The sequence below is a fragment of the Lathyrus oleraceus genome, chromosome 3 (assembly GCF_024323335.1).
Source record: "Lathyrus oleraceus cultivar Zhongwan6 chromosome 3, CAAS_Psat_ZW6_1.0, whole genome shotgun sequence".
Lineage (NCBI taxonomy): Eukaryota > Viridiplantae > Streptophyta > Magnoliopsida > Fabales > Fabaceae > Lathyrus > Lathyrus oleraceus.
The window spans coordinates 29,502,190-29,528,545 of record NC_066581.1 but is presented as its reverse complement, the minus strand read 5'-3'; the positions used below and the strand labels follow the sequence as shown (position 1 = coordinate 29,528,545).

At 37.4% G+C, this 26,356-nt stretch overlaps 1 non-coding gene across 1 annotated transcript; it reads right to left on the bottom strand.

Moving 5' to 3' along the window:
* Positions 1-24,651: 24,651 nt before the first annotated feature.
* On the bottom strand, positions 24,652-24,758 carry LOC127133053 (small nucleolar RNA R71). Its single transcript, XR_007807048.1, has one exon. It is a non-coding gene; the product is annotated as a small nucleolar RNA R71 (small nucleolar RNA).
* Between the last annotated feature and the right edge of the window lie 1,598 nt (positions 24,759-26,356).

Below are 26,356 nucleotides of genomic sequence, written 5' to 3'. Positions count from 1 at the left end.
AAAAATATTTACTTAATCAATCATAATTTAACACAAATATTTTATATGTCCTAGAAAAATGGCAAACAAATCTTATATATCCAAATATAGGATAAAATTCACAACAGATATGAGAAAATATTTTATCTATTTCGCATATAAATAAATTTATTTATAAAAAATATATTTTATAATATTGATCTTATATATTAACTACAAATTAAAGAATCAATGGAAATATATATTTTGTTAGTTTTTATTTTTTTTATTTATAATATAAAGACTATAGATAAAGATTGGGCATGTGTCTTTGTTTGGAGGTTAGGGTGCATTATTGCCAATTACAACACACGTCCACGTATGAGTGGGCTCGTATGCACCTCTCATTCAAACTTCTCTATCTATTGTTATGTCGATAATAATCTAGGAACCAATAAAATATACAATAATGATATGAAATTCAATGTATGACTTATATATAGGTTCAAAACAAAATAAAATTAATATATTAGAATGGAACAGAAGAACAATATTTCTTACTATGTATTTATTGTTTGGAGTTTCATGTATGATAACATGTACAATATTTAACAATATTTTGAAATTGGTATGCTAAAATGGAAACCAATAATATTCAATTCAAGTTTTAAAATTTATTCAGACAATCAATTATAACTACTCGATTAAGGTTGGTTATTTTTGTCAAAACATGATGACAGGTTGGATATATGTTTTGTCAAAGATATAATGATAATAAGAATAATAATAATAATATTATTATTATTAATAATAATAATAATATAAATTTAATTGCTACTGCATGTAAAGATATTTTATACGTTAATCCTTTAATTTTAATTTTCTTTAAAATAATACATTTTAAGGATTGCAATATATTAATGGTGTAAATTTTTTTATACCAACAGTGCAATTAAATTTTAATAATAATAATAATAATAATAATAATAATAATAATAATAATAATAATAATAATAATAATAATAATAATAATAATAATAATAATAATAATAATAATAATAATAATAATAATAATAATAATAATAATAATAATAATCGCTTCTAATGTGTGTAATTTGTTCTAACATAGTACAATTTTTCTTACATATATGAGTGAGAATAAGACAAATCAATTAACAAAGATCTAAAGTCTAACCTACTATTTAAACTTTTTGATAAGTTTATTTAGTTGAAAAGGTGAGATCTCGGATCATAAAATGTTTTTAAGTCTTTAAGATTTATTTATTTAAATAAATATGAATAATATTTTTATTATTGTTCTATTATATATATTTTATTTTGAATTAAAATACTAAAATAAAACTTAATTATCTTAAAAAAACTTGTGAAAATAGGTTGAAAACACCTCATGCACAATGTCATAAATTGTTTTCATAAGTTTTCTTAAAAAAACAATCTCATAAAACTTATGTTATTAGACAAGCTTAGATAATTCAATGCAAATAAATTATTAGTATCATTGATCTTTTATATTTTCCGTCTAAGTAAACATTAATTGACTTGCTTATTTACATATGTTTAAATAAAATAGGCTTTAAAGTAGGCTAACATGCCAATTAGGTCTTCAAAAAGGCCAGACTTAGGCCAAAAAATGAGCTTATGACAAGCTACAAGTCAGACTTAGGCTTTAATATTTTTAGTAAACCAGACTTAGGTTTGGCAAAGCCCGAGCTTACCATTATAGAGTGTCAAATCATGATAAGCCCATCCCTAATTCTAGAATGTCGTTCAATTGAGACATACAACTCAACAAGGGTCAACACAACCATTTACAAGTCTTATACCACACATACAATGCCATCTCATAGGCTAAGAACAAATGAGAAACGACCTTTATCTCCCCATACAAACCAGAAACATGACTCCGACTAGATCAACTAAAACCCCACACTTACTAAAAGTTTCTCTAATATGGATCATATCTTTAAGAAGTTGTCAAGAGAACACAACCACTTTAGATGAGGCCCAATTAACTCAGATAAGATGAATAATCAAATTGACTCAAAGAAGGGTGACAAGTTGGGACATGAAGCTCCAATAAGGCAGAATAAGCCGAAGCTACCATAAAAACTTCATCATTAAATGAGTTAGAGGTCCATGGTTCAATTTCGCATTCCTCAACATGGTTTGGGTTAGTTTAATTAAGAATTAAACGAGTTGAAGGTCCATGATTCAATTCTGGATAAATAAGAAAAAAATATTAACCAAATAATTAACTACTTACATTTATCATTAAAAAAGGTAACATGACCACTTAGTACTCATCTCTTTAGTTACGTATCGGTTAATGGATATTTGAAAGGAATGATAAGATGGATGTTGCAATTAAGATTTGAATTGTGTAGAATATTCCAAAACTATAAAAGAGGTAAATTATTCATTTTTATTCAAAAGCTTAAGATATTAGGTATATGAAATATATTTATTATGAATTTAATATTCTACTCATTCACAAGTGATAAGATTTGACCACTATACTTAAATCCAAAAAATTTAGTCTGGTCCGATATTTGTAAATCGAAGAAAAATGCAAGCTTAGGTGTTAAAGATCTTCGAATGGTCATTCTAGCTCTCCTAGTCAAATGAAGATGGAGGCTTATGTCGTATGTTTATGGTCTTTGGGTTGATATTCTTTCACCTAGGCATGTTTTCTCCCTATTCTCTTCTGGGTGCGGGGGAAAGTCTTTAGAGACTTCACTTTATTTCCTTATGGTGGAAAGGAGTGTCCATTCTTGGATTCAAAAAAATGATCCCCCTAATTGGTTCGAGACAAGGTTAATTAAGAAGGTAAGGTCGGGAATTTTGACTTCATTTTTGGGAGACCCTTGGTTAGGGAATATACCCTCTCAATATTAGGTTTCAAAGACTCTTCACTATATCCCAAATTCAAGATGAGACTCTAGGTAAGATAGAGAGGTGGGATCAAGGGAGGATTTCTTGAGATATTAGATGGCATATATATTTCTTCATTCATGAAGAACCTTTGGTTGCATAGTTCTTATTAATTCTCTAAGAGGTTCAATTTAGTGATGAGAGTGATAGGTGGATTTGGAGACATGTTAAAGATGATTTTTTTCTCCGTGTAATATTATTTTCAAGTCCAAACGGGACTTGGTTCTCTCTCTGAAACCCATTTAGCCAATGGGAATCCAACTCTTCCATGGTTTGGGAGAATTGGGCTACCTCTAAGATGGTGTTTTCTCGACAACTTTTTTAGATATGTCCATGTCTAGGGAAAACATGTTCAAGCGGAAGGTCATTATCGATATGGAGGGAGTCTCTTATATCTTGTATGGGGACTAGACTAAATCAGCCTCTCATTTATTTGTTACTTGTAGTTTAGTTTCTATTGTCTAGTATATAATTTTTAGATGGTTCGGAGATTAGTAGACTCTTCCGAGGGATTTTAGTATTGTTTTTAAGTTTTTCCTTTCTTTAGGATCTAAGACTAAGTTAAGGGGCGGGTTTGTTATGATTTGACATGATGTGATATGAATTATTTATCCGGTTTGGAATGATACATATTTTTTTCGGTTCATCAAAAAATTTAAAATAAGTGGATAGTAAAGGTATTTTTTGAATTAGAAGTTGGTTTCTTAATAGATCCTCCTTAAACTCACCCTCTTTCTCTGACTCGCTTCAAAACTCTATGTTATGTCTGAACAAATAACATATCAAGAGTTTTGATTTATCCCTGTCGTGTTTAATAATTTTTTGGCATTGCTTACTGTAACACCCTTCTAAAATACCCCAAATATTTAATTAAAATAACAATATGTCAATCAGAGTAATTATGCAATTAAGGGTGTCACACAATCATTTCACCATAATAACTGTCATGCTCTTTTATTAATTCAAAACATAAAGTATTTGCACAATACGCAGCGGATAGAAATCAAATCAATCATGCAAAACATGTAACACATTACATGTAAAATTATTCAACAAGGTAAAACATCCCGTCCCGATGTTACATCTATCAGAGCATGACCCACTAAGGAGACTACACTAGACTCCAAGCACTAGCTTCTACTCAATCACTGCTCGTTACCTGAAAACATAGTTGTAAGGGTGAGTTCCTCAATCGATATAATAAGCATTATAAAATATCATGTAATGCTAAGTAAATAACACATTAATCACCCTAATCATATTACACATTCAGTAACGGCACATCAACTCAAATATCATACTCAATACCAATACAATTCATACTCATACTCAATGCCAACACAAACACACGCATAATATTGGAATACATCCATTCATATTATACGCCATACATATATTATGCAATGAGACTCCATGCATGCGGTACCGACTATTCGTGAACATATAGTTCACCTCACCGATCAAATCCAGATACGGCTACCAAGCCCACTAGTCCCACTCATTTGAGACCTAGTGACTCACTCACTAATTCCTCACCACGGGAATTAGCTACCACCAACTCACTAATTCCTCACCACGGGAATTAGCTACCACCAACTCACTAATTCCTCACCACGGGAATTAGCTACCACCAACTCACTAATTCCTCACCACGGGAATTAGCTACCACCAACTCACTAATTCCTCACCACGGGAATTAGCTACCACCAACTCACTAATTCCTCACCATGGGAATTAGCTACCACCATAAAGACTACAATATGCATGCTAAATCACCTAGCAATGTAAACTCATCAACAATAATCCACAATGGACATATACTCACACTCTAAGCCATAAACAGTCCAGTCATAATTGCATACATAACATATACTTTCACAGCATTATGCATACCATCATACATTCATCAACTCACGTATCAAAACATCATATCATGTCAAATAATTAATCACAGTATTAGCACACTCCACTAATACCTATACTGCTCAAAACAGCGGGAATTAATCCCTATTACATCATACGCCAATATAGGCCAAACACCAATTATGCACACATTATTCAATTATTAATTTTTCACTTTTCCAACAGTGTTAACCGGTTAACGCCCTGGGTTAACCGGTTAACGCAACACAGAACACGCTTTCTGGCAAAACTCAACAGTGTTAACCGGTTAACGCCCTGGGTTAACCGGTTAACGCAAACAGAACAGCAAATTACATAAATCACAACAGTGTTAACCGGTTAGCACCCTGGGTTAACCGGTTAACGCAAGACAGAAAGCAATATTTCCTCATTCAGAACAGTGTTAACCGGTTAACACCCTGGGTTAACCGGTTAACGCAAGACAGAAAGTTGTTCCTGCGCTAACACGAAGCAGAATGCAGAATTCTCCGCATTTTCCGCCGTTGGAGGACTTCCGGACCTCCGATTCCAATTCCGTAAAAAGCTATACGTTCGGGAATTCACAACTCACACAATTACAGATTCAATCACAGCTTTAACACAACTTATCCAACACAATTTTTCAGCATTCAACATCCCAATTAGGGTCAAATCAACGGTTCATCACTACCCATTACATGTTAACCCATAATACCCATTAAACGACGATAAACCCCCCTTACCTGAGTTAATCCGGCAATCCTTAAGCTCCAATCTTCTTCCTCTTGCTCTGTCTCTTTGCCCTTTTCCTCTTTTCAGCCGCTTCTCTGCTCTTCACGTAAAAACCCTCTTTACCAAAAATGAAACTCTTTTCTTATTTCCCACTTATATACTTTCCAATAATTATTATTCCAATAATAATAATAATAATAATCCAATAATTCCAATTATTTAATTAAATTAATAAATATAATATTAACTTAAATTAAATAATTATCTTATTTTTATCGGGGTGTTATAACTCTCCCCCACTAAAAGAGTTTTCGTCCTCGAAAACATACCTCAAGCGAATAACTCCGGATAGGACTCCTTCATCTGACTCTCAAGTTCCCAAGTCACATTGCCACCTGCTGGTCCTCCCCAAGCTACCTTCACCAAGGCAATCTCTTTACCCCGCAACTGCTTCCACTCTCGATCCTCGATCCTCATAGGTGATGTTTCAACAGTCAGGTTATCTCTCACCTGTACATCATCCACTTGGACCACATGCGACGGATCAGGAATGTACCTCCTCAACTGAGACACATGGAAAACCTCATGCAAATTCGCAAGTGACGGCGGTAAAGCGATACGATAGGTTACCTCCCCTATCCTCTCCAAAATCTGATAAGGACCAATAAATCGAGGTGTCAACTTCTTCGACTTCAAAGCTCGACCAACCCCAGTTATCGGAGTAACACGAAGAAACACATGATCTCCCTCTTGAAACTCAAGTGACTTCCTCCTCTTGTCGTGATAACTCTTCTGACGACTTTGAGCAATCCTCATCTTCTCCTGAATCATCTTAATCTTTTCCGTAGTTTGTTGAACAATCTCCGGTCCAACCACAGCACTTTCACCGGACTCATACCAACATAAAGGTGTCCGACATCTCCTACCATACAAAGCTTCAAACGGTGCCATACCAATGCTCGAATGAAAACTATTGTTGTAGGTAAACTCAATCAAAGGCAAATAACAATCCCAAGCACCTCCCTTTTCCAAAACACAAGCCCTCAAAAGATCCTCTAGTGACTGAATCGTCCTCTCAGTCTGACCATCAGTCTGCGGATGATATGCAGAACTCAATCTCAGCTTAGTTCCCAAAGCCCTTTGCAAACCTTCCCAGAACTTCGATGTAAATCTAGGATCTCTATCCGAAACAATACTAGACGGAATACCATGCAAACTTACAATCTTCTCAATATACAACTCAGCTAATCTCTCTAACGGATAATCCATTCTGATCGGAATGAAATGAGCCGATTTTGTCAATCTGTCAACAATCACCCAAATAGCTTCAAAATTCTTAATCGTCCTCGGTAAACCCGAAACAAAATCCATCCTGATACTATCCCACTTCCACTCTGGAATAGCCAACGGTTGCATTAGCCCAGACGGCTTCTGATGCTCAATCTTTGACTTCTGACAAGTCAAACAAGAATAAACAAAACTCGCAATTTCTCTTTTCATTCCCGGCCACCAAAATAACTTTTTCAAATCATGACACATCTTCGCAGCTCCAGGATGAATACTCAGGCCACTACGATGTCCTTCCTCAAGAATACTCTTCTTAAGTTCGGTAACATCCGGAATACACACCCGATTACCAAATTTCAAAACACCATTCTCATCAACTCTGAATTCACCACCTTGACCTTGATTCACTAGAGTCAACTTATCAACCAAAAGCACATCGGATTTCTGACCCTCTCTAATCTCATCCAGAATACCACTCGTTAACTTCAACATTCCCAATTTAACACTATTGTGAGTACTCTCACACACCAAACTCAAGTCTCTAAACTGCTCAATTAAATCCAATTCCTTAGCCATTAACATAGACATATGCAATAATTTCCGACTCAATGCGTCAGCCACTACGTTTGCTTTACCCGGATGGTAATTCAAACCAAAGTCATAATCCTTCAGAAACTCTAACCATCTCCTCTGTCTCATATTCAGCTCTTTCTGATCAAACAAATACTTTAAACTCTTATGGTCACTGAAAACCTCAAATCTTGACCCGTACAAGTAATGCCTCCATAACTTCAGAACAAACACCACAGCTGCCAACTCTAAATCGTGTGTCGGATAGTTCCTCTCATGAACCTTCAGTTGTCTCGAAGCATAAGCTACAACCTGCTTATTCTGCATCAAAACACCACCCAAACCCAACAATGAAGCATCACAGAAAACCTCAAATAGTTCTGACGGACTTGGTAATATCAGAATAGGAGCAGTAGTTAACCTTCTCTTTAACTCTTGGAAACCTTCTTCACACTTTGAGTCCCAAATGAACGCTTGCCCCTTTCTAGCCAACATCGTCAACGGTAACGCCAACTTAGCAAATCCCTCAATGAACTTCCTAAAATAACCAGCCGAACCAAGGAAACTAACTTTTTCTAACCAACAACACCGGTGCATCCCTCGGTGACACACTCGGACGAATAAATTTCTTATCCAACAGATCTTCCAACTGACTCGTCAATTCAGTTAACTCAACAGCACACATACGGTACGGAGCCATCGACACCGGCTTAGTACCAGGTACTAATCAATCGAGAATTCAACTTCACACTCTGGCGGTAATTCATTCACTTCTTCAGGAAACACATCAGGAAAATCACACACCACGGCTAGATCGCAAATTACAAGTTTATCTTTAGCCTCCAAAGTTGCTAACAGCATAAACAACTCTGCCCCATCTGCTATGGCCTCATTCACTTGCCTTGCTGATAGAACAAACTCTTTCCTTCCTCAATCTCAGGAAGATCACAGTTTTATCAAAACAATTGATATAGACTCGGTTAAACACCAACCAGTTCATACCCAGAATAACATCAATCTGCACAAGTGGAAGACACACTAGGTCCATCCCAAAGTCTCTACCAAAAATACTCAAAGGACAATTTAAACGAACAGAAGTAGTTACTGAACCATTCGCAGGAGTATCAATCACCATACTTCCATGCATCTCAGATATCTCTAACTTAAGTTCACAGCACAATCCAAAGATATAAAGGAATGAGTCGCACCTGTGTCAATAATAGCTACAAGAGGAAAGCCATTAATATAACACGTACCTCGGATCAAACGATCATCTGCAGAAGTCTCAGAACCCGATAGAGCGAAGACCTTGCCTCCCGACTGGTTCTCTTTCTTCGGTTCAGGACACTGTGGACTGATATGACCCACCTCTCCACAGTTGAAACAAGTCACAGTCTTCAACCGGCACTCTGCAGCCAAATGACCACCTTTCCCACACTTGAAACACTTCTTCTCAGCACTGGTACACTCATGGACACGATGTCCAGCCTGACCACATCTGTAACACTTAGCAGGGGCACTAGAGTCTCCCCCACTAGGCCTCTTCATCCCACTCTGTCTCTGGAAACCTTTGCCAGCTGCATACGGTTTCCCACGATCATTTTGATTCTTGCCTTTCCTATCAATCCTCTGCTGATAGCTTTCTGCTCTGGCCTTGGTATCCTGTTCAAACATTCTGCAACAGTCGACCAAATTAGAAAACACTCTAATCCGCTGACACCCAATAGCCTGTTTGATCTCAGGATGTAACCCGTTCTCAAACCTCACGCATTTTGAAAATTCTCCAGTAGCCTCATCATAGGGAATGCAATACTTCGACAGCTCTGTGAACTTAGCCGCATACTCAGTAACAGACCGATTGCCCTACTTCAATTCTAAGAACTCTATCTCTCTCCTTCCTCTGACAGCCTCTGGAAGGTACTTCCTCAGAAATCTCTCTCTAAACACCGCCCAAGTGACCTCAGCACTCCCGGCAGCTTCCAACTCAGTGCGGGTAGCAACCCACCAATCATCTGCTTCCTCTGACAGCATATGCGTACCGAACCTGACCTTCTGGTTATCGGCACACTCAGTCACTCGGAAGATCCTCTCGATCTCCTTCAACCACTTCTGAGCACCGTCTGGATCGTATGCTCCCTTGAACATTGGAGGATTGTTCTTCTGGAACTCACTCAGTTGACGAGCAGCTCCCATTCCCACAACACTCGGATTTCCCCCAAGTACCCCAGCTAGCATACCCAGAGCCTCAGAAATCACAGCATCTTCTCTACTTCTTCCAGCCATCTCTTTTCTGAAACCCCAATCAAGCTAAAACAATAAGTACTGATAGGGTTACACAACACCTATCCCGTACAGGGGAAACAGAATAATTACGACTCGACTCGACCGACTATGCTCTGATACCACTAATGTAACACCCTTCTAAAATACCCCAAATATTTAATTAAAATAACAATATGTCAATCAGAGTAATTATGCAATTAAGGGTGTCACACAATCATTTCACCATAATAACTGTCATGCTCTTTTATTAATTCAAAACATAAAGTATTTGCACAATACGCAGCGGATAGAAATCAAATCAATCATGCAAAACATGTAACACATTACATGTAAAATTATTCAACAAGGTAAAACATCCCGTCCCGATGTTACATCTATCAGAGCATGACCCACTAAGGAGACTACACTAGACTCCAAGCACTAGCTTCTACTCAATCACTGCTCGTTACCTGAAAACATAGTTGTAAGGGTGAGTTCCTCAATCGATATAATAAGCATTATAAAATATCATGTAATGCTAAGTAAATAACACATTAATCACCCTAATCATATTACACATTCAGTAACGGCACATCAACTCAAATATCATACTCAATACCAATACAATTCATACTCATACTCAATGCCAACACAAACACACGCATAATATTGGAATACATCCATTCATATTATACGCCATACATATATTATGCAATGAGACTCCATGCATGCGGTACCGACTATTCGTGAACATATAGTTCACCTCACCGATCAAATCCAGATACGGCTACCAAGCCCACTAGTCCCACTCATTTGAGACCTAGTGACTCACTCACTAATTCCTCACCACGGGAATTAGCTACCACCAACTCACTAATTCCTCACCACGGGAATTAGCTACCACCAACTCACTAATTCCTCACCACGGGAATTAGCTACCACCAACTCACTAATTCCTCACCACGGGAATTAGCTACCACCATAAAGACTACAATATGCATGCTAAATCACCTAGCAATGCAAACTCATCAACAATAATCCACAATGGACATATACTCACACTCTAAGCCATAAACAGTCCAGTCATAATTGCATACATAACATATACATTCACAGCATTATGCATACCATCATACATTCATCAACTCACGTATCAAAACATCATATCATGTCAAATAATTAATCACAGTATTAGCACACTCCACTAATACCTATACTGCTCAAAACAGCGGGAATTAATCCCTATTACATCATACGCCAATATAGGCCAAACACCAATTATGCACACATTATTCAATTATTAATTTTTCACTTTTCCAACAGTGTTAACCGGTTAACGCCCTGGGTTAACCGGTTAACGTAACACAAAACACGCTTTCTGGCAAAACTCAACAGTGTTAACCGGTTAACGCCCTGGGTTAACCGGTTAACGCAAACAGAACAGCAAATTACATAAATCACAACAGTGTTAACCGGTTAACACCCTGGGTTAACCGGTTAACGCAAGACAGAAAGCAATATTTCCTCATTCAGAACAGTGTTAACCGGTTAACACCCTGGGTTAACCGGTTAACGCAAGACAGAAAGCTGTTCCTGCGCTAACACGAAGCAGAATGCAGAATTCTCCGCATTTTCCGCCGTTGGAGGACTTCCGGACCTCCGATTCCAATTCCGTAAAAAGCTATATGTTCGGGAATTCACAACTCACACAATTACAGATTCAATCACAGCTTTAACACAACTTATCCAACACAATTTTTCAGCATTCAACATCCCAATTAGGGTCAAATCAACGGTTCATCACTACCCATTACATGTTAACCCATAATACCCATTAAACGACGATAAACCCCCCTTACCTGAGTTAATCCGGCAATCCTTAAGCTCCAATCTTCTTCCTCTTGCTCTGTCTCTTTGCCCTTTTCCTCTTTTCAGCCGCTTCTCTGCTCTTCACGTAAAAACCCTCTTTACCAAAAATGAAACTCTTTTCTTATTTCCCACTTATATACTTTCCAATAATTATTATTCCAATAATAATAATAATAATAATCCAATAATTCCAATTATTTAATTAAATTAATAAATATAATATTAACTTAAATTAAATAATTATCTTATATTTATCGGGGTGTTACACTTACAATTATGGTCTATTGAAGGTGGATATAAAGATCTAAGTTCTAGCTAAATTTCGTCGGATGGTGCTTCGAATATTGTTGCTTTTTGGATTTTTATTTCTTTTTTGGATGCTCCCGATCTTTATCTTTTTGCTTTTATTTTGTTGAGTTTCGTTTTGTCACTAAAAAAATATATTAATTTTAATTATTAATTTGTTATCTTAAGTAATTAATTAAATTGAAATTGTCTACTCGCGTGATTAATCACGTATAAAAATATAGTAAAATCAATTAATTAAATAATTAATTTAATTTAAGTTGAAAATTAAAGTTGGATGCTCCCGACATTTATTTTTGTGCTTTTATTTTGTTGGGTTTCGTTTTGTGAATTTTTTACAAAAATAACCCACTTTTTCAAGGAAATTCCCAAAATACCCATGGTTTCAAAGAAATTCCCAAACTACTCCACTTTTAGGAGGAGTCGCCAATTGAATTGGAGACTCCTCTTAAAAATTAAATGGAGGTGCCAATTGGATTGGCTAGGGCAGGTGCCCTAGCCAATTGGATTGGCGCCCCTGTGTAGGACTTAAGAGGAGGCGCCAATTCAATTAGAGCCTAAGTGTAAAATGCTATTTTTGTGTTATAAATAGATGCGTTGTGTGAGTCATTATTCCACATCTCAAATAATCATTTGGCAATCATGTTTGGTGTTCGTCGCCGATAAGGAAAGGTGATTTATGCGAGAGACAAACCTCGGATGTTGATGCTGTTCTGGAACATCACTACGTTCGATCAACTGAAGAGGGAGTTGGTTCGTTGGTTAGATGGGAAAATACCAGAAGGGGAAAAATTATAAGTATTGAGATACTTGACAGTATCTTTGGTTGGGTGCGAATTAAGACTGATAAGGATGCTAGGGAAATGATGTTCGGTCGAGACGACATCAATTTGATTGTTGTAATCAGTTAGAAATATTTCTGTTTTCAGATAGCTTATTTTGTACTGATGTTTGTTGTGAACCTCGTTGTAACAAAAACTTAATGATATATAATGATTGAAGGTTACAGAAATACAATGTTACAAAAAGCTTAAGACCTAGATGATGCTCCTCGATTGACACAGTTATTCTTGTTGTGTCCTGGTTGACGACAGATACTACATAATCTTATCTGTGATACGGTGAACTGACTTTGTGCTTTTGCTTTGAAAAACTATGTTGCGGATAGCAAGAGTCGCCACCGACTTTTCTTTTATCCAATAAGGAAAGGCGGAAAAGAACAGGAAAGACCTTGATTAGATTTTGAGTTCGGGAGGTACATTATACAAAGGGAAGGTGTTAGCACCCTTTGTATCCATGGTTATCCATGGGCTCTTAATTGCTTAACTCACTTATGTTTTCCTTGTTTGAGAAAGTGTTTGAGAAATGTGGTGTGTTTAGAAAATATTTTGAAAGGAGAGTTTAACTTTGTAATGATTCTTGTACGAATGTATACAAAGTGTTTATCTCGTTTGATTTTGAAAGATGTTTAGAAAAATATAACTCGGCAATGATTCTGGTGCGAATGTATACCAAATGGTGATTTTCTAAAAGATGTTTTGAAAAGTGTGAGGTGTGAAAAATATTTTAAGCTGTGAGCAAGCATTTAAGAGTTATACCTAACCAAAGTCTTTATAGGTATTTCCTATCCTTAGGAGGGTAAAACTGTCCTTACTATTGAGAAGTAAGTAGTCTTATCCTTTGGATGTAAAGGGACATCGTGGGGTCGTCGATTGGTCATTGAAGGCAACATTTGTAAGGATACCTTAGCATTCGAAGGGACGATCATCATTTAATCGTAGGCTACAACGAAGGGTCATCGAGGGACAAAGTCATATATTCGAAGGCAACATTCGAGGGACAAGGTCATATATTCGAAGGCAACGTTCGAGGGACTATGATTTATCTTGTAGGGACATTGACCTTTTGATCGAAGGGACTATGACTTATCTGTTTAGGGATGATGATGATTTAATCGAAAGGGTCTTTGCTAAGGGTATCCCCACATTCGCGGGACATGACCGTAATATCGTAAGGCACCAAAGAGAGGGTTACCCTAGGGGTGCAAGTGTGGAAATGATTGGATTCGGATATATTATCTTCAATTAATTTATCTAAGTTCGATTATTTATCTTTCCATGCAATCATATTAACATACATCTAGACAGTTATATTCACAGTATGGAAAAATTAAAGTGCGAAAAATAAGACTACGCTATTACATGGCTTCGGGATGGGGGGTACATAATTTAAAAGGGGATATAAAATATCTAAATCTTAATTAACGAGTACAAAATTAAAAGGGCATACAAAATAATAAAACCTAATTAAACTAAAAAGAAAGAAAAAAAATATAATTAGATTTTTATTATTCAAAATAGCTCATTTTAATTAATTAAGTGATATATGAAAATTTAATTAATAAACTAGATTAAATTATATCCTAGTTTAAATAACTAATATAATATATTAATTAGAAAATTAATTAATGGGTTTTATTTTAATAATAGAAAAATAATGGTGAATTAATTATAGTGGAAAGGGAGTAAACATAGTAAAACACTAGGGGCTCAAAACACTAGGGGCTCAAACCCAGGACCTCTACATTGCAGTGAAAAGGGAGCTACCAACAAGCCATGTTGGTCCATTCGTTATTTATTTGCCTTCATTAAAATATATATTAATTCTACATGGATTTTTCCATTTTGACACAACACCACCATGCATGTTACAGTTTTCTCTCTTACGGCAAGCTACTTTATTTTTTCTCATGCTGTTTCTTTCATGTGAATACAACAAACCTGTAACTTCATCTTATATCAAACCACACACATAAAATAAGATCATATGTAATCATCATGCAATAATAAAAATAGCCATGCACAAATCAAGAAGCTTATATTATTTTACTCATGTATTAGTTCTCTTTACTGCAAGTGATAATGATAAAACAAACCTTACACATACATGTTAAAGACAACCAAGGATTTATATTATCACCATTATATTATCATCATCATTATTATGTAATAACAACATGTGAAATAAACATAATCATGCTAGAAACAACACTCATATAATAATAATTAAATGGCAGATATAATTCTTTAATCATGCAAACAGAATTTCTCCAACATGCTATGACATATCAAGAACAGATGCATACTTGAATAAAGCAATATCAACATCCACCAAACCATGAATACATCATCTCAATATATATATTAAACCAATATTATTCATGCATGAATTAAGGAGTATTGCAAGGTAATCATGCTGGATGCAAATTCCATAATGAACACTTACTGGGGATTTGATTCTTCTAGCTTGCTCACTGTATGTGTGTTGTTCTTATTCAGGCTATGAGTGCTTTATGGTTGCTTCTCTTTTCCCTGCCCGTGAATCTTCTTGCTTCTGCCTTGCCCTGTGTATCTTCTTCTCCTGTATCTCTCCTCTTTTTCGTCTCCCCCCTTTTGCTGCAGCCATATGAAGTATTTATAATGGTGTGGATTGATAACATGAAACTATATCACATTTTTAGATTTGATTTAATTAAATTATATCGTTATTTGATTCAATTTATTTTATATTATTCGATATTACTCGGTATTTTCTTATTATTTATTTCAGATATCATTATTTAAAGCACGTGTGAAAAAGAAAGAAAAGGGGTGCAAAAAGAAGATTTTCTAGGAAAAGCAGCAAGCTGAAGCACCAAAGCCCAGCCCACGTTTGGAACAAAGAAAATGGCTGTCACGACCGCCACACTCACGTGCCGAGCGTCACGCCCCAAAACCTTGTGTTACGACCGTAACACATAGTGTGACGGACGTCACACATTTCATCCTATATTTTAGGCTTGACGTGCGTAACAGAGTGGACAGTTTCCCCTAAATTTCCTCCTGCACTCGTTGACGCTTTGGAACCCTACGGAAGATACTTTTGAGAAAACGGTTATTTTGAAGGGTGAATATAAATAGACCTCACAAAAAGCAAATTGGGCTCGCTCCCTTCGTCGTGCAATATTTTTTCCAGCCTTATAATTTTCCAACACTCTAAGTCTTCAAGGAATTTTTATTTTCTTTTCTTTTCTAGTTTAATTTCCGAAGCATTCAATTTATTTTCTCATGATAGTTTCTACACCGGAAACTATTGTGTAATTTTTACTGGATCTAACCTTACGTCAAATCATAGTGTTTTATTTCCTTGTTTTTACTTTCCTATCTGATTGAGAATTGTGAAGAACAAATCCAACCGGCTTGTGGTGGAGTGTTCGAGCATCGAAGTTAGGAGATAAAATCCAGATTTCTAGTATCTTTCCAGGTTCATTAATTAATTGATTTATTGTTTTGATTTACATATGCTTTGTTCCGCTGTTTATATATATTGATTGTTTGATATGGCCGTATTTAAGCATGATTATTGTTTATGCATGTTTAGCATGTCTGGCTAATTAATTTAGATATCGGTATGTAAAGTAAGCGGAATAAAGGAATAAAAAATGGAGTTGGTTTAAATTTATTTCAAAATATAGTCACTCTTTTTCTGGTCTCAATTTACAAAGTTAATACCAAGGTTTTTGTACGAGAGTAAAAGACATACAGAAGTTAAAATCAATAGAACGACGGTTTGAGTTTTTAACTGGACAGTGTAAATTGAACATTAACTTTAAATCAGGGCGAAAGCAATTTTTAAGGTTAATTAAATTCTAATCATTTTCAAAAATTATTTTTAAAAGTTAAATGTGAGGACGAGAGTTAAGCATTTAAGTTTAATCATATAGTCTAAGTCAACAGAGCGAGAGTTTGAGACGAGGGCGTTTAAACGGTTAGTATTTTCTCAAAAAGAGTTTCTATAGATTCTATTATTTTCAAAAGTGACTTTAGATTTGACGAAATAGTGAGAGCAAACGTTAAAATATAAAGTCATAGTCTAATTCAACAGAGCGAGAGTTTGAGGAAAAGACTTTTAATTAATAGTGTCTACTGAAAAGACTTATTTTAAAATTAAGAAAAAGACCAACGAAGATTTGATTCCCTAATTACGACAAACTACATACTGATATCCATATTATTTGATATTTTATCTAGACCCAAACTTAGTTTTATTTTTCCCCCTAATCATTAAAGTATCATCCGCCTTAGCTTTACGCAGTAACCCTAGAAAAACGGTAGATCAATTCATTAAGTTCCTGTGGGATCGATATCTTTTAAAACTACGCGATTAGACTGTGCACTTGCAGTTAGTACCCCGATAGACTCATAAAGTCGCGATCAAGTTTTTGGCACCGTTGCCAGGGACTTTTATTTAGTCGATATCGTAAATACTGGAAGAGAACTGACTTAAATAAATACTGAACAGAACCTAACATGCTTATTGTTCAGTATACACTGTCACTGATGAATGTTACAACATTCTGATTGACATTCAAACAGAAGGCTATATACCAGGTCTGTTATCATCTTGGTAAGCTGACTGAAATACCAGCTGAGTTATGACAGTAACAAACACATGCAGAAGGAAAACAAACACAGGAAATTGTTAACCCAGTTCAGTCCAACATGACCTACATCTGGGGGCTACCAAGCCAGGAAGAAGATCCACTATTAGCAGTATTAATTCAGAGTTAAACTCACCCGTTTACAACTCTTCACTTAATCCCTACCCAATGCAATCTATACCTAGGAACTCCTAGATAGAAACCTCCAGTTTCCATTCCTATCACTACAAATACAATGTAATGTTAACACACCTTGAACTTGCTTCACAGCTTCATTCAAGAACAAAATCACTCTTGCCTACAGGCTTTGAGTTACAAATACTCTCAGCTTTGAACACTGAGAAACACATGGTAACCTTCCCACAGATTGGGAGGTTTACCTTACACACACCCCTAAAAATTCATTCTAAGAGGCTTACAAAAACTAGGTTACAATCAGCTATTTATAACCTAATCACCCAACTGGATTTGGGCCTTCAGAAATCGCAGCAGACTTGTTCTTTGCTGTTACAACTTCAGCAGAAAAATTCTGCTACAAACAAGGTCTTCAATCCTAGAATCTCTCCATATATATCTCCATATTTTGAGCCTATATATCTTCTGATTGAGTCTTCAAGACCTCCACATGGGAGTTAGGATATTCACCAGATATCCTTGCTGATCCCAGAATATATACTGAATTAATTAATTCAGTTTTCTACACATGTGCGATGTCACAGACCTGATGTCGTGACATCGTACATGACATGTTGGTCCAGATGTTGAATTTCTTCAACCCAACATATTAAAACAACAGAGATGATTACATTATTTGTTTTCTAAAATTAATGCCAATCCTAAGGAATTAACAATCTCCCCCTTTGGCAAATTTTAGCTAAAACAAATAAACAATACACTGGACAAAACATCCCAATTTGGGAATGCTCTTCATCTATGTCATTGGCTCCACCACCACAAACACCAAAGTTGGTGTACATGGGGAAGAAGAGGGACACGACTCAGTTGTACCAGAACCCTTCCCCTCAACCGGAGAGCTTCCTGAAGAATATGTAATGCTGAGTACATAGACAATGTAACTCAGATCACAAGGCACAACTGTCTTCTCAACTCAGATCACAAGACACAAGTGGTAAACCCAGTAGGTGGATTTTGTGCCTGATGCCAACTTCTGTTTGCTGCCACATCCACAGTTGGCTTGCTTCTGGTACATTCTCAACCCCAGGACTATATTTCTCTCCCCCTTTTTAGCTAAACATTTGTAAAGGCACCCTTCACAAAACCAGATCCAGGCGCAGCTTGCCCAAACCTTAACATACCCCATGATTCTGAGAATGGAGTGTTTTTCTTGTGAGAGGAAGAGGGCTATTGCATCCTTTAAATAGTCCAGCCCGTGCTTAGGAATTTCCGGTAGAAATAAATGCTTGGTCAAGATGCATTTATTTTTGCTGAGAAACAGTCAGAAAATCACCAACAAAATCTCAGATTATCTTTGAATACCTTTTATAGCTCTTGACTGTTTCTTTTCCAAAACAGTCGTTCCAGTGCATGGAGACTATTCCATATATGCAGTCAGACACGTTGCACGCGATGTCTTAACATTTCACGCGGCTTTTTCCTGCATTCTGCCAGTATTCAACATTTCCCAAGGTTCCTGTCATACCTCCAGTAGAGACTTGACATCTGGCACTGATACAGTCAAATTCCCACACTTCAGCAGATGGTTACTCCCCCTGTACCACACAACTGTAGCCATCGGGCTTATTCTGATTTATCAGAATTTGACACAACACCCTTATGATTCCTAATAACTTTAAAACTCAGAAGGAATTTATAGCATTGTCCAGGGCAATGTCATGACATCCGGTTAGACATTCTTCTGCTCACTCAGCCTTGACATACATCACAACATCCTGATAACTGACAAGGTGCCATATCTAGTAGACCACAAGCTTGATGATTTCTTGCAGCACACAGACAGAGCTCCCCCTGTCATGAACAACCCATTCTCCTCTTGATGCTTGGAGATCACGCATGGGCATATCCAACATCCCAAAGTTGGACCTTCACATACTTCCTGATTCAAAGAGAATCCAGACCACTTGATGAATGGAAAACATAAGACGCATCTTCATGTCTTCAAGAGCACACCCTCTGTTCAACCCTCTTAGCTGAACACATTCACACTCTGTGTCAATCTCTCTTCTAACCAGAACAGAAGACCACTTCACAAGATGTTCTAACATCAACTGGGACATCCTTCACAACAGGACAGGGCACACCATCTGATAGTCTTCAGATATCACTGAGTCACCGGGTTGATCAAGAAGAACCCAGACATACATTGGGACATGTACATTTTCATCCCATTACAAGAGATACTCTTCCATAGATAGCTCAGAACTCCTACCACAAGCTCCAATAGAAAACACCTCCTTTAGTCTTCAACTTACTACTTTTCTGCTCAAAAGTAATTTGTCTCAGACTTTCCTCAAGAATAATCAGCTGCCATATGTGGATTATCTTGATTCTTCGAATTCACTTCTGAGATAGACCAAATGCCACTGGTTGATTACCTCCTTCATGAATCCTCATATGAAAAGGTCAAATGCTGCTTTTTGACCTCTCCAAGTTTATCAGACTTCTCCCAAAGATATTCTGATCTTCCAAGTGAGATTTGAACTTCAAGTTACATGTTAAACAAAGCTTAGGGTCTCTAAGACATGAACATGTAACATCTTCTCCAACCAGCAACTCCTAAGAACTGCAATGAGAACGATCCTTTTGAAGTACCCAATCTACAACTCTGTAGACCCTTCTATCTTAAGTTGATGTGCCACTTCACCAACTAAGAATCTGATGTTAAACCAAATGTCACAACATTGTGTTTAGACATCTAGCTGTTGAATTCAGCTCCTTCTTCTGCCACTTGAAAGAACTTCCTCCCTTCACAGAACGAGAGTTCAATGTTCTCATAGACTTGATTGTGGAACCAAGTTTGAGTAAACAACCTCCATCCTGCAGGTTTGCAGTTAAGTCATCCAAGCTCACACCTTGATGAATTACTGCTTCTTCTCCAAAGACATCAGACACTCTGATGCATGAGTCTTCAGAAGGACCAGTTAGAAACTAACCCTTCAGCTATACCAAGGATTCCACTTCCTAAAGCAAGGCTGTTTCCATGATGTTAAGAATGCTGCCACTTGTTCTTAACTTCATAGTGTGCATTAGCCAATGCACTTCCTTACTTAGATCAGAGATAAACTGATCCAAGTGACCACCATCAAGACTATGATGTCTTCTTCTTCTTGTACACACCCAGGCTAAACATGTTTCTTGCCAGGAAACCTTTTCAGAGATCATATGCTTTTGCTGCCACCAAAGATATAGATCATCAACCAATGTACTATCCTTCCTGAGATTCTGCACAGGGTCTTGAAGAAGAGATGTTCCAACATCTTTAAGAACATCAGTTATCTTGAGTTCCAAGGATAATCAATTATATACTTGTACTTGGCACAAGTTGACATTGATCTTAAATCCTTTCCCAATATTCCTTTCAGATACTTCCACCATAAGACTACTTTGAAAATACTCTTCTAGTGTCAACATCTTCTGCTTGCAAGCACTTCAACAGTTTTGAAACTCTTCTCAGATTAAATTCACCCTTAGGAAAGAGAGAGATGAATTCTTCCTTGCAAACGTGTCACACACCCACCAGAACCCATGTGACACAGGTCAACAGCTAACCAGACCCTAGGCTGACCAACCTTGAGGAGGTTAACCAAACTTCCCCCTCAAATTAACAATCATGGAAACTCCACACCAGTATCCATGTATTGTGCACAAATGTCTCAACATGACATGCACTATCCTCCCTGTGGCAACTAACTCCCCCAATCAGACTCCAGCTGACCGTAAGTACTAGTGAGACACACATCACCAGTCAATAGTGGACATGCATTGCCAGAGCATACTACCTCAACCAACCTCTGAATCTTCATATTCTCACTCCTTGTAAGAACTGTCACTTATGAACGTGGTGTATGAATAACAAGATTCATGGTTCCAATCCTCTTAAATGATATAGCAATTAGGTTACCCCAATATTGACTTCTAACATTCAGGGGACTTGTCTTCCAAAACAACATAGTACTTCAGGGAACAATTATTCCACCCTGATCAATCTACAGGAGTAAGACACCCACCAGGAAATTGCACAATGTCACATCTCAACCAGCTCCACTTCTAGAGATCAGACTTTTACAAGTGACCTTCTTGAGCATACACACAGTTGACCCTACCCTTGTCAACTGAGCACACACAGATGTCTCCTCTTCCAGGTCAGGAGTAGGTTCCAAACAGAAGTATCCCTTTGTTTGATACCTAAAAACATCTGCTCTTCAACCAGTAGCTGCATACTTGTTGAACAACATGTTCTAACATCGCATAGAACATTAGTTCCACCTTTTTGGAACAAACCTTCCTTGAAGGTCTTCAAGGTCTTCATACACCCTACTCAAGTGAGTAAAAGAATCAGTGATTAAGTGATTCTTACCATCCTGAAGTGAGAACGTCATGATGAGTGGACTTGAGGAGACTCAAGTATCTTTGACATCTTCAGTAGATTATGATGAGATCTTGAATACAGCAGTCTTTCATCCACATGAGGGGAAACAACATCAGAGTTTGAGTTTTGCCAGGTATTATGCAGCGGAAATCATAATACAACTCAACCTATGAACACACACTTCACCAGATCAGCCTCCAAGACCATACCAAGTTTGAATGTGATTCAATACTGGCACAACTGTCCCACACACAGGCCAATTGCCACCCTCCAGAGATAGGTACACACCATTCCTGTCATGAACAGTCCATCCACCTACTTCAAGGGACCATTCAGGGAAATTACAGAACCTTCCACTGGTTCCAACATAACGTCTTGCAATATACCAGAAAGTATCACCCATGGTTCTCATCCAAAAGCAGAATAGGATGCCTGCTCTGATACCAATTGAAATTCTGGTGTAGTCAGAATTCAGATGTTCTACTCCAAGTCATGACATCTGATCTAACATTGTAACTAATACAGCAAGATAGTTATTAACCACTGTACTAATATGCACACGTTTACAGATGTCACGACATCTCATTCTATGTCACCCTAGAATGGATGAACACCTGGTTCTGTGCATCAGGAAGAATGACTCAACAGAATTTCAATCCTAGCACTCACTTCTGTTGTTTTCTTACACAATTATCAGCATGATGTCTTGCTGTTGATCTTGGACATCATCTGTAACATTGTTCCTGTGTGTTTGTCTTTTACTTGTATTTCCTGAATTAAAGGTTGAACAATTTAATCTAATTTCCACTTATTAGATTGCTAACAACTAGGTTATTTGTTAGGTTCATTAATTGTAGGTTAGTAGTTGGTTTCCTGGATTTTAGCTCAGCTGTTGAATCCCTGAAGAACAGCTTGAGAAAAATACCTAAACATAGAAACCAATCATCCTACACTTTAGCACATGCTGTTGAGAATGAATGTCACAACATTCAGTTCGACAGTCAGAACCTATGTTGATTCTGTTATGTTCCTGGAACCATGCTGTGCTAAGTTTGCAGTACTGTAAAAAACCAACTAGTCTCTACTTCAGTATCAACCATCAGCATCAACTGTCCAAACATCCAGTTTAACAGTTTCACAATGATCCTTCGTTCAGGTCTGTTATCCTGGAAGAGAACAGACTTAAATAAATACTGAACAGAACCTAACATGCTTATTGTTCAGTATACACTGTCACTGATGAATGTTACAACATTCTGATTGACATTCAAACAGAAGGCTATATACCAGGTCTGTTATCATCTTGGTAAGCTGACTGAAATACCAGCTGAGTTATGACAGTAACAAACACATGCAGAAGGAAAACAAACACAGGAAATTGTTAACCCAATTCAGTCCAACATGACCTACATCTGGGGGCTACCAAGCCAGGAAGAAGATCCACTATTAGCAGTATTAATTCAGAGTTAAACTCACCCGTTTCCAACTCTTCACTTAATCCCTACCCAATGCAATCTATACCTAGGAACTCCTAGATAGAAACCTCCAGTTTCCATTCCTATCACTACAAATACAATGTAATGTTAACACACCTTGAACTTGCTTCACAGCTTCATTCAAGAACAAAATCACTCTTGCCTACAGGCTTTGAGTTACAAATACTCTCAGCTTTGAACACTGAGAAACACATGGTAACCTTCCCACAGATTGGGAGGTTTACCTTACACACACCCCTAAAAATTCATTCTAAGAGGCTTACAAAAACTAGGTTACAATCAGCTATTTATAACCTAATCACCCAACTGGATTTGGGCCTTCAGAAATCGCAGCAGACTTGTTCTTTGCTGTTACAACTTCAGCAGAAAAATTCTGCTACAAACAAGGTCTTCAATCCTAGAATCTCTCCATATATATCTCCATATTTTGAGCCTATATATCTTCTGATTGAGTCTTCAAGACCTCCACATGGGAGTTAGGATATTCACCAGATATCCTTGCTGATCCCAGAATATATACTGAATTAATTAATTCAGTTTTCTACACATGTGCGATGTCACAGACCTGATGTCGTGACATCGTACATGACATGTTGGTCCAGATGTTGAATTTCTTCAACCCAACATATTAAAACAACATAGATGATTACATTATTTGTTTTCTAAAATTAATGCCAATCCTAAGGAATTAACAGCTGTAGAGACTAAGGCAATTTTTATTTTTTTTCCCTTCTTTTTCGCTGATTTGTATGCCACACACTCGCTCACAAGGCGAGCCGTACTACTTACGAATCAACGATGTTGAACGATATCTCTGATTATTACGACGGATTCGGGAGTATCGTGTTAGAAACAATCTTCCTCCAATCGAAATTCCTGATCTCAAAAATCTCCTTCCTTCGACGATACCAGCGATGGCCGAACCAGCTCGTGCTCTTCGAGATTACGCTGCTCCATCGCAGGATGAGCCGTATTCGAGTATTGCTCCACCCGCAACCGAAGCAAACAACTTCGAACTTAAACCTTCGCTGTTACAGGCAGTGCAACAGAATCAATTTTCTGGAAATCCTACCGAGGATCCAAACCTTCATTTATCCGTATTTGTCCAATACGCTGACACTGTTAAAGCTAATGGTGTCACTTCAGAGGCAATTCGACTTCGTCTCTTTCCCTTCTCGTTAAGAGATAAAGCTAGAAGATGGCTTCAGTCTCTTCCTTCCAACTCAGTCACCACATGGAATGAGTTGAAGAAAGTCTTTCTTGCCCGATATTTTCCTCCAAGCAAAACAGCTATGTTGAGAGCCCAGATAAATGGATTTAAGCAAAAAGATAACGAGTCTCTTTTTGAAGCATGGGAAAGATACAAGGACATGATGAGACTTTGTCCACACCATGGTTTAAAGGACTGGCTAGTAATTCACACCTTCTACAATGGTCTCTTGTACAACACAAGGTTAACAATAGACGCCGCCGCCGGTGGTGCGCTTATGGATAAACCTTACACCGACGCTTATCAACTTATCGAGAGCATGGCCCAAAATCATTATCAGTGGGGAAGCGACCGAACAATGGTAGAGAAACCTCAAACAAAAGGGGGGCATGTGCGAGATAAGTAGCCTTGATCATGTTAATGCAAAAGTGGATGCTCTTGCCCAGAAAATTGAAAGTTTAAATGTATCACCTCCAGCCACCGTGGTTGCCGTAACTCAAAATTGCGAAGTCTGTGGAATTCAAGGTCACACTCCTACAGATTGTCAACTCCTAACAGGAATTCAAACAGAGCAGGTGAACTATGCTCAAGGAAATCCTTACTCGCATACCTATAACTCAAACTGGAAGAACCATCCTAATTTTTCATATAAAAGTAACAACGCTTTATACGCACCAGGTCAAGCTCCCAGTCAAGCTCCAGCTATACCTCCTGGATATCAAAAGCCGACCCCATCTACACCTAACAATAAAGTTCCTAGGAAATCCAACTTGGAAATCATGATGGAGAACTTCATAGCTTCTCAACAGCAAACCAATAAAGAGTTCTTAAACCAGAATGTACACACTAGCGAACAGATTAAACAACTAGCAAGTAAAGTAGATGCCCTGGCTACACATAACAAAATGCTGGAAACACAAATCTCGCAAGTAGCTCAACAAGAAGCGCCTACTGCTGCCCCAACTGGTACATTTCCTGGACAACCCCAACCTAATCCGAAAGGCCACGCTCATGCAATTATATTACGAAGTGGTACAGAGGTAGAAGGACCATCTGACCCAAGGATTGAGAACCAAAACTCTAAAAAGTCAACTGAGGAAGAAGGTAAACCTAAGGAAAAGGAAGAGTGTAATAAGGAAACCCTAGAGAAAAAAGAACCTTATGTACCTCCACCGCCTTACAAACCACCTATCCCTTATCCTCAAAGGATAATTAAAACCAAAGACGCGGGCCAATTTAAAAATTTTGTTGACCTACTACAACAATTAAACGTCACAATTCCTTTTACAAAAGCTATTACACAGATGCCCTCATATGCTAAGTTCTTAAAAGAAATTTTATCTAATAAAAGGAAACTTGAAGATAGCGAAACCGTTACACTCACTGCTGAGTGTAGCGCAATAATCCAAAATATGCCTCCTAAACTCAAAGATCCTGGTAGTTTTTCTATACCCTGTCATATATGAAAATTTGTCATAGACAAAGCTTTATGCGATTTAGGAGCCGGTATCAGTGTTATGCCCTTGTCCATATGCAAGAAACTTGAAATGGGAGAATTAAGACCAACTAAAATGTCTGTGCAATTAGCAGATCGTTCCGTTAGATATCCCGTAGGAATTCTTGAAAACGTCCCCGTGTGCATAGGTCAATTCTACATCCCCACAGATTTTATAATTATGGACATAAGAGAAGATGAAGTTACCCCCATTATATTGGGAATACCCTTCTTAGCAACCGCCGGTGCTATCATAGACGTAAAACGAGGACGACTCACTTTCGAAGTAGGA